This window comes from Myotis nattereri, assembly GCF_964212035.1.
Source record: "Myotis nattereri genome assembly, chromosome: 14".
In the NCBI taxonomy this organism is placed as follows: Eukaryota; Metazoa; Chordata; class Mammalia; order Chiroptera; family Vespertilionidae; genus Myotis; species Myotis nattereri.
Genome location: NC_138089.1, coordinates 31,604,089 through 31,613,373, shown reverse-complemented (window position 1 = coordinate 31,613,373; position 9,285 = coordinate 31,604,089). Strand labels below are relative to the sequence as shown.

Below are 9,285 nucleotides of genomic sequence, written 5' to 3'. Positions count from 1 at the left end.
TGACTCTCTAGGACCTTTTTCTGGTAATGAAAGCATGGTGTCTTTGCTTAAAAGAAGCAAGTGGAATTGTTAAATATTTCATTTTTTGTCATCAACTATGTATAGTGCATTAATTAATATGAAATACTTTAAAATATATTTTTTTATTGATTTCAGAAAGGAGGGGAGAGGGAGAGAGAAATAGAAACATCAATGATGAGAGAGAATCATTGACTGGCTGCCTCCTGCACGCTCCCTACTGGGGATTGAGCCCACAACCTGGACATGTACCCTGACTGGGAATTCAACCATGACCTCCTGGTTCTTAGGTCGACCACTGAGCCTGTATAAAAAGATCACAGGCTGCTAGACAGGATGTTGAAATGACTGGCGTGTAATGTTTTTAAGGCCTTCATTTTTGTCAGCGTAAATTTCCTTTAATTATTTTCCATTTCCCGTAAGATTTCATTTTGAGGTTTAATGTACCAAGCCAGTATAAAGTTTTACAATTCAGTAATTCTGGATTTCCAGTCATCTAAGATAAAAATGGAAATGTGAAATTTAGTTGAGAAAGTTAATTTTCCTCGTCTTTATATCTAAGGCTTCATCCTCTTCACCATCATCTTCTGCTTGCTGATTCTTCTAGTCAACAGGTAGATACCTTTCCTGTTCCAGGTACACACTTAGCTGACAGTGATCTCTGAAGAGGTGACTTTGAATTTGCTCTTGCAATATCTAGTCTAGATGAACAACCTGGTGGATATAGAGAGTTTCAGAAAAACCTCAAAATCATCTTCTTCAACAATCTTTTGTAGATTGTAGTAGGCAGCAATGTGGACCTCTGAAGCGATGCTGTGAAATAACATTTGAATAGTGATACATTCTGAAAATATAGTCTTTCTATGCTTTATTTTCTGCTTTTCAAAATTGTCAATTGTTTCCTCCAGATGATGAGTTGTTCGAGTAGCATCCATTGTCACTCTCTGTAAGTTCATTTCTGCCTGTGAAATAACACGTCAGTCAGATGGGTTTCGCTGAGTTAATTGTTTAGCTTCTCAATTCCTTGCTGTTAATGTTGCTTTTACGTCAGCTCCTTTCGTTTTTTACAATGGTTCCATAAGCTTTCAATGGTTCAGCTACTTTAGCTTTAAGTATTTCAACCTCTGCCTGTTGGTAATCCTGAAGCTTGGCAAACTCACCAGCACCGTTTTTCAGGCCTTGCTTTAAATGTGGGGTGTCTCTCTGGGGTGGGGGACCTTTTTTCTGCCAAGGGCCATTTGGATATTTATAACATCAACATCATTCTCGGCCCATACAAAATTATCAACTTAAAAACTAGCCTGCTATATTTGGTCAAACATTTAATTAACTCACCCCTAATGCCTTGGCAGGGCCAGCCCAAATGATTTCACGGGCCTTACATGGCCCTTGGGCCGGACGTCCCCACCCCTGGCAAGCATGCAGAGGTTCACCAGCAGGTGTGTGTTGTCTCGCAGTCCGGCAGTTCCCTGCACATACGCAGCAAAGCTTTGGCACAGCTCTTCTAGATGCTTCTCCGCGTTGGTGACAGCATCTTGCAGTTGTTTGGCTTGAGCATCTGGTTTTCCAAGCTGTGCCTCAGCACCTTGCCCTGAGCACTGCCAGGACCCTGGACTGGGGCCAGGCTCGGGGCACTTGGGTGTGCTGGGGCGCCAGGAGCCCGAGAACTGTCCTCTTATATCTGAGTGAGAGGTTCGCTGAATTTAGAATTTAGGTAGTTATTTTCCCTCACCATGCTGGAGATGTTAGCCCACTGCCTCTGGCTACTCTTGTGGTTATTGGTCAGCTTGTTCTTTTATAAGCAATCTGTCTTTCCCCTGGGGCATTCTTAAAGGTTTTTCTGCAGTTTCACTATGATGTGTCTACATGTGATTTCATTTTTACTTATCCTGCTGGGATTTCTTGTGATTCCTGAATCTGATGATTCATGTCCTTTGTCAATTTTGAAAAATTCTTACTCATTATTTCTCAAAGATTGCTTGTCCTTAAATCTCATATTCAGGATTTCCAATTAGACATAATTTAGGTCTTCTCATTCTATCGTCCATGTCTCTAATGTTTTTATCTCTTTATCTCTGTGTTGCCCTATAAGTAATTTCTTTAGATCTGTCTTGCAGTGCATGAATTCTCTATTTAACCATTTAACCAATTCCACTGGGCTTTCAATTTCAATGATTTGAATTTGTTTCAAGGAGTTTTATCTATCTATTTATCTATATATCTATCTATCTATCCATTAATCTATCTATCCATCCAATTGGCCTGGTCATTTTTAGTAGTCTGTTTCTTGCTTGAATTTTCAGCTCTCTATTTTACTTTGTTCAACATTTTAAACTTTCTTATTTAATATACTGTACCTAATTATTCCAGTGTCTAAAGTCCGTCAGGTATAATTCTACTATTGGTTGTTTCTGAGGATTCCCACTGCGGTTCCTCATGTGTCTTACACTTCTTTGCAAGCTGATTTGACTCTCCGAGATCTCTAGGGACCTCCGGGCCTGGATTGATGGTGTGCTCCTCCAGAGACAATTAGCTTTGGCCTCTGCCAGGTGTTGCAGGGCACTGCTGGCCTGAGACAGCTTTAACTTCTTGGGGTTTTCTGGACTGAGGAGATAATATAAATTTGAACTCATATTTTCAGAGTGCAAGGCTATGGTTATGAGTTCAGCAGAATCTTCATTCTCTTATTTTCCTTTTCCCCACTTAGATACGAGCCTAAGATTAAATTACAGATCTAAAATGGTTGAGTTATCTTTTCTTCCTTTGATAGTGGGCAGATTTTTTTTTTTTTTTTTTGGCCCATCTTTTCACTGTAGCCCTCTCCCATAACTTCTGTGTTTGGGAGATGAGTGGGATAGGGGATCCAATCACACATATGCCATGGACTTGTCTCCCGCGTTGCCAATAAACCCTGAGACTCCAGTGTCCTGGTGTCAGCAAATGCCCTGGAGCCGCCCTGGGGCAGCTCTGACCCTTCAGGCTGGAGGCCCATCTCCTCTTCACCTCTGACCTTTGGAGAGTCCTTGTTTTACTTACTGCAAGTTCAGCTCTGCGTTTAAAAAGATTGTCTGAGCCTGGTCAGCATGGCTCAGTGGTTGAACGTTGACCTATGAACCAGGAGGTCGCGGTTCGAGTCCCAGTCAGGGTACCTGCCCAGATTGTGGGCTCAATCCCCAGAAGGGGGTGTGCAGGAGGCAGCCGATCGATGATTCTTGTGCATCACTAATGTTTCTTCTCTCTCTCCCTCTCCCTACCTCTCTGAAACAAATTTAAAAAATATATAAAAAGATTGTTTGGTGTATTTCACCCAGTACTTTTTTTTTAAAACCTGAAGTTTGTTTGTTTTAGAATATCAAATCCACAACATTACCAGGAGTAGAAATCCTTACCAGGATTTTGAAGTATGAGTAGGAGTTCAATGCTAGCTATGCCACAGTCTAGCACTCACTCACTGCGCCTGTGATTGTTTTATATTGTGGACATGTTGCTCAGCCTGTTTTAGCTCTTTGCAAATTCCTTGTACTTGGCACCTGGTTCTAAGCCAAGCTTGGCTTCCTGCAAAAGAGCATACGCATGGCTTAGCCCATGCTGATCCCATCCCAGGCTTCTCTGCCTGCATTTCCACCTTTGGCACTATTGCCATTACTATTCCAGGTGATGCTAAGTGCATGGCCCATCAGCACAGGAATGTGTCCTTAGAGCCTGCCCGGCTGACAAGCTCCTGCCCTAACTCTCTCTTCTCTGTCTGTCTGGAGACATGGACCTTAGCCTCAGGACCCTGCATCCCTGCTGGAAGGCCTGCCCTGCCTCCTTCTCACACTGGGAGCCAGGCTAGTCTCTTTAGATATCAAGGAGCACTTGGGATAACATGCTTAGAGATTTGTTCTCTGGGGTCGTCCCCTCTAGAAAAGAGAACTGTTCATTTAATATTGACTATTAAGATGTTAGTGTGAATGAACTTACCTGACACTATAATAGTGGTAATAGCTAGTGTTCATTGAGACACTTCAGCCCACTAAGCGATTTTTGTTGAGGCTCCACATGGACAGCAGGGATGGGGAAGATCACTCTGTAGATGGAGATATGGCCTGGGGTCTGTTGCTGGCCAGTGGGGTATGGAGATGGGTTCCAAGGTGTGCTAGGGCTCATGAGAGCCTGAGGGCGGGGAAAGGGAAGACATCACTGGCAAGGCAGGGAGACAGATAGACATTCATAATTTATTCAGTCAGCAAACACTCCTGAGCACCCACCTACTGACTGTCTGGCACTGTGCTGGGTGCCGGGGGTGCAGATAAGAATGAGGACTGGCCTCAGGGAGCTTAGAAGAGCCTGGCACAAGGCAGATCCCTGCACATCACCCAAGAACATCTACCCTAGCCCCTCACTGTACAGATGAACAAAATGAGGCCCAGAGAGGGGCGGGAACTGGCTCAGGGTTGCACAGCAAGTACTTTAATCACAGAGATAGTGAGGACGGCCTTGAGGAAACAGAGTCTGAAGTGAGGGAGGCCTTGCATCTCTCCACTTCCCTGGAAGTCAGTGTGGAGGCCTGGGGCCAGCCAGACTCTGCTTCCCAAGAGGTGGCTGGGATGGGGGATCCCTCCACTTCCCCTCAGTCCCCAGGCAGGGAGGGCCGCTGGCTGAGTGAGCCCTTCCTCTCCCCCCATCAAAAACCCATGGGACAGAGCCTTCTTTATCAGAGTCCAGCTGTGGCTGCCTCAGGCTTGCTGGGAGGTGCTGGGGCTGGGAGCGAGGCTCAGGACGGGCTGACATAGGAGAGGAGATAATTTCAATCTGCAGCCTCCAGATTGAGGGAGAAATGTAAACACAGGCTGCAGAGCCAGCAGCATGGGGGTGGGGTGGGTGGGCAATGGGCACCCTGCTGGCTAGCTTTCCTCACAGAGCCCACTGTGAGGAGAGGTGGGGTGATTTTCCATGACATGGTCTTTCAGGGGCATGTGAGGGAGTGGCTGCTTTGGCTGCAGAGGTCTCTACAGGCCAAGCGTGCCCTCAGTGAGACTGAGTTGGGAGAGTCCTGGCCCAGCACCAGACAGAGCTCCCTCCAATCCGAGCTCCGTCTCACAGCTAGCTGTGGGACATCCTCTGTTTCCCCATCTGTAAAATGGGGACCATATTAGAACCAGTTTCCTAGGGGTGCCTGACCTTTATTCGTTCTACAAATATTTGTTGGGTACCCAAGTTCCAGACACCCCTGAGGAACAGAACACAGAGCAGGGACTGTAGGTCCCCTCTCCTCTGTGCGGAGGGTGAGGTTTCCATGAGATAATGTGGCCAAAATGCTTGCCAGCGGCCCTGGCACAGAGAAAATGGCCAGAAGATGGAACTGTTGGTTGTGATGGTTGTTAACATGAGTTAGTTAATTTGAGCCAGTGCAGCCTGGTTCATCTCCCACCCTCCTCACCCCTTCATAGGCTACTCATGCTCAGCCTTCAGTACTTAGATGTTCCCTCCTACAAGAAGCCTGCCGTGATTTCCCGAGGCTGCATTATCCCCCTCCCCGCTTCACTGACCCCTCCCCCCTTCCCACGCTTCCTATGGCACTTTCAGGTAATGCGTCTCTGGGGGCAACAATGACATGCTGAGAGGCAGTGTCTTCCACCCATTCTTCAAGCTTCGGGTTTTGTTTGTATCTTTCTCCCCGTGCCCCCAGTTATGGTAAAAAACATACTTGTTACTATCCGCTCCCCCCTCCGTGCTGCTAACTGGACATGCGCTCCTGAAGGCAGGGCTGGACCTTGTCCCATCTCGGGTTCCCCAGAACCTGGCATATTGTAGATGGCTACTCATGTTTGTTGCATGAATGAAAGACTGTGAGTCCTTACCATGCCCCTGCCTTTCAGGCACTGTGGTTGCCCCTTAGAGCCAGAGAAGGGAACTTCTTAGCCCATGACTAAGACTTCCTTGCAGGGAAGTCACAGGTCAGCAGTGCAGATTTCTGTAGGTGGGGGGGTGTGACAGTGACCGCTGACATTTATTGAGTGCTCACCATAGCTGGATACTGTGAGGAGCTCTTTACTAGTAGGTAGATCTGATCTTCATCCTATTTTATGAGATAAGATATAGTATTTTTCCCATTATGTAGCTGAGGAAATGGAGGCCCAGAGTGGTGAAGTATCTTGTCCAAGATCACCCAGCTCGTCAATGTGAGTGGAGTCAGGATTCGAACCCAAGTGGAGCACCTCCAGGGCAATGCTCTCGGCCCTTCACTGCACAGTCTCCTAGGGGTGTGGTGTGTGGCTGGATGGGAAGGTGGGCACACCCATGTGTGGTCTGGGGCAAGTGCACCCTGGGCAGCTCCTGCCATCCTGGGTGTGCCCTGGCTCCCAGCAGGCTTGTTGCTGAGGGTGGCAGAAAGGAGGAGATGTTGCTTTAGGCTCAAGTGACAGAAACGGGTGGGCTGGACGCACGGGCTGTCATAGTAATGGGTGTGGGTGAGAAGCCATCAGCCTGCCCCGTGGGGACCTCGTGAGGTGGGCTGGGAGCCCTCAAGCCTGGAGGGCGGGGACTGCTTTGGGTCTGAGAGGTCACAGCTTGGCATGGCATATTTGTTTACAGGCTAATTCGAACAATTTTCAGCTGATATACCTCTGGGGACCCCAGTGGCATGCTGAGAGGCACAGTGTCTTCCACCAGTTCTTCCAGCCTTTGATCTTGTTTGTTTCTTTTTTCCCAGCTATAGTCAAAGTGATTCTCAGGAAATGATGAGTGCCTTTAGGTCAGAGGAGGAGCCTGTGTCTGTGTGGATTCCTGTGTGTGTGCGTGCACAACCCTGCCACACTTTGCTCCTCCACGTGTGCTTGGCTGTATATGCTCCTGGCAGGGGCTCTGCCTTCATTACTCAGGAAGAAAGACGGTTCCTTGATGCAGATTGTCACTTTTTCATCCAGCCAACATCCTCCAAGAACCTAGTCTGTGCCAAGCAAGCCGTGTGCTGGGCCTCAGGGATGAAATGGAAAATGAGCCCCGATACTGCCCTCAGGAGCTGACAGTTTAGTGGGAGAGTCAGGTCAGGAAACAGGTGAGGACAGCTCAGGGTGGGCTGAGGGGGAGGGCTCTGCTGGAGGGAGGCACAGAGGACACACCATGGAGCAACTCCTCATGCAGCCTAGAGAGAGGGAGCCTACGGAAAGCTTCCTGGACGAGGTGGCCACTGGGATTCATTTGAAGGATTCATCGAAGATAATGAGGGAAACAAAGTGGGGCAATGCTTTAATGGATTGTAGATAATATAAGTACCTGGTGGGGAGAGAGGGCCTGGGGGTTCAGGAAATACTAAGTAGTTTGGTTTGTATGGAGAGTCGTGTGTGTGTGTGTGTGCATGTGTGTGTGTGTGCATTTGTATGGAAGGTAATGTCTGAAGAGTTATATTGGAAATTTCTGTTTACGTACTTTCCGTGAAAACTCTTCTGAAGTGTAATGCATGAAGAAAATTTGATCATTCACATTTTAGTGTGAACAAGTTTATATCTTTCTCCGAGAAGCTTGGACCCTTGAATGAGAATGGGTGCTGAAAGGCAGGACAGGCCACCCTGCTGACAGCCATGCTCTGTCACATTCCATGTCACTCAAAACCCCCCTGGAACCTGATATTTTCGGCCTGTATCCCTCTGAGGTGTAATAATCTAGTGCCCACCTCACACTGCAAGAAGCTGAGAAGCCTGCTATCTGTCCTACGCTCACCTCTGGCTGACCCTCTGGAGGAAGGGACCCTTCTCACGCAGAGATGTGGCCGGGCAGGCACAAGGGTTGAGGGACTGGCTCTGAGGGATGAGGCTGGACAGGCTGCCCGCAGACCACATGAGCCCAGTCCCTGCTCCTTGTCCCTGTGCCAGACCTTGCCTGCTCCCAGCTCTGGTACACTTTCTTTGACGGATTAAAACGGTAGCTCGCCCCATTTAGCTGGGGCTCCAATAGCCCACACCATGTGGGCTCCATGGGGGGGAGCGGTGAGTAGGAGGAAAAGTACACTTTTTGGGGGGAGAGAGGAAGGTAGAAGGATGAGCCATATCTCAGAGGCGTGTGTCCTGCCCGCAGAGGGCCTCCGGTGGACATTCAGTGCACTGGCCAGCTGAGCAATGGAGCCCACTGGCCACTCCGTTGGCTAACTGGCCGGCTGCCTGGTAGATGTAGCTCTGGACAACACTGGTGGCCCCACTGCAGGCACATCTCTGGGAGGAAGACTTGGAGGAAGCCGACATACAACCTCACCAAAATGGGGCTGCCTCTGCCAGGACCTGATGGTTGGAGCTCCTGGGATGGCGAGCTCCACTCTCAGAGCAGAGGGGACCTTCTGAGGGGACCGGGGCTCAAGGCCAGGCCCCCAAGCCCCTGAGGGCAGGGCCCTGAGGGTAAGGACTCTGGACAGCGTGGTCCAGACCAGGCATATGGCATCTTGCTGGGGACACAGTGGAGGAGTCACTGGCAGGTGGGACTGTTGCAGCAGATACATTAATAAACTGCTTTGGCCCCGCACTTTATAAGGTACCTATGCATTCATTGTCCCTTTTGGTCCTAGAACAAGCCTCAGTCAAATTAACTCATTACAAAAGGGAACTTGCCCAGGGACACAGCTGGGAATTGGTGAAGTCAGGCTTGGAATCTAGGCCTAACCTAAGCGCATCTCACCCCATACATCGTGAATCTTTGCTCCTAAGGCCTCTGCAGGTGCTGGGGGTCAAAGCCTGGCTAGGCCACTTCCATGCAGAACCTGGGCAAGTTACTTATTTGTGTCTCACTTATTTGTGTCCTCGCCCAGTGAGGCTCCAACAAGGTCACACGGAGACCCCGAGTGAGACCATGTGACTGTAACTATTGCCTGAGTGGTGGCTGCCCAGGCTGTCAGAATTGCTGAGATCAGCCGGGATGTGGAAGAGCATGTTGGGGGTAGGTATGGTCTGGGCACCTAGGGCTTTAGACTGGGGAGGGGGTGCAATGAGCCTGGGCTCTTGGTCCTCCCAGGGGTCCCCTCTTTAAATCCTAAGAGACAACTTAGACACTGGGCTTGATCAGCCACTTTTCCAGAGTCACTCAGCTGGCAGGAACAGTGAAGGGGCATTGAAAACACTGAGTAGTTGGCGCATGGCTGGAAGTTGGGTGCGGCTGTTCAGGGGCCTGCAGACTACCTGGCCTTGAGAGGTCCGGAGTCATCAGAGGAGGTCATTCTGAAGAGGTGGACTTAGATTTCTGTAGAGGGGAGCAGGGCCTCAGACCTGGGGTGTCTGAGAGTGAGTACCCATGCATCCCGGG

At 49.0% G+C, this 9,285-nt stretch overlaps 1 pseudogene across 1 annotated transcript; it reads right to left on the bottom strand.

The window, feature by feature from the left end:
• Nucleotides 1-540: 540 nt before the first annotated feature.
• On the bottom strand, nt 541-8,673 carry LOC308529397 (CBY1-interacting BAR domain-containing protein 1-like; annotated as a pseudogene). Its single transcript has 4 exons — nt 8,665-8,673; nt 8,248-8,434; nt 1,401-1,632; nt 541-1,221 (listed from the first exon to the last, which is right to left on the bottom strand). The product of its transcript is annotated as a CBY1-interacting BAR domain-containing protein 1-like (transcript).
• Between the last annotated feature and the right edge of the window lie 612 nt (nt 8,674-9,285).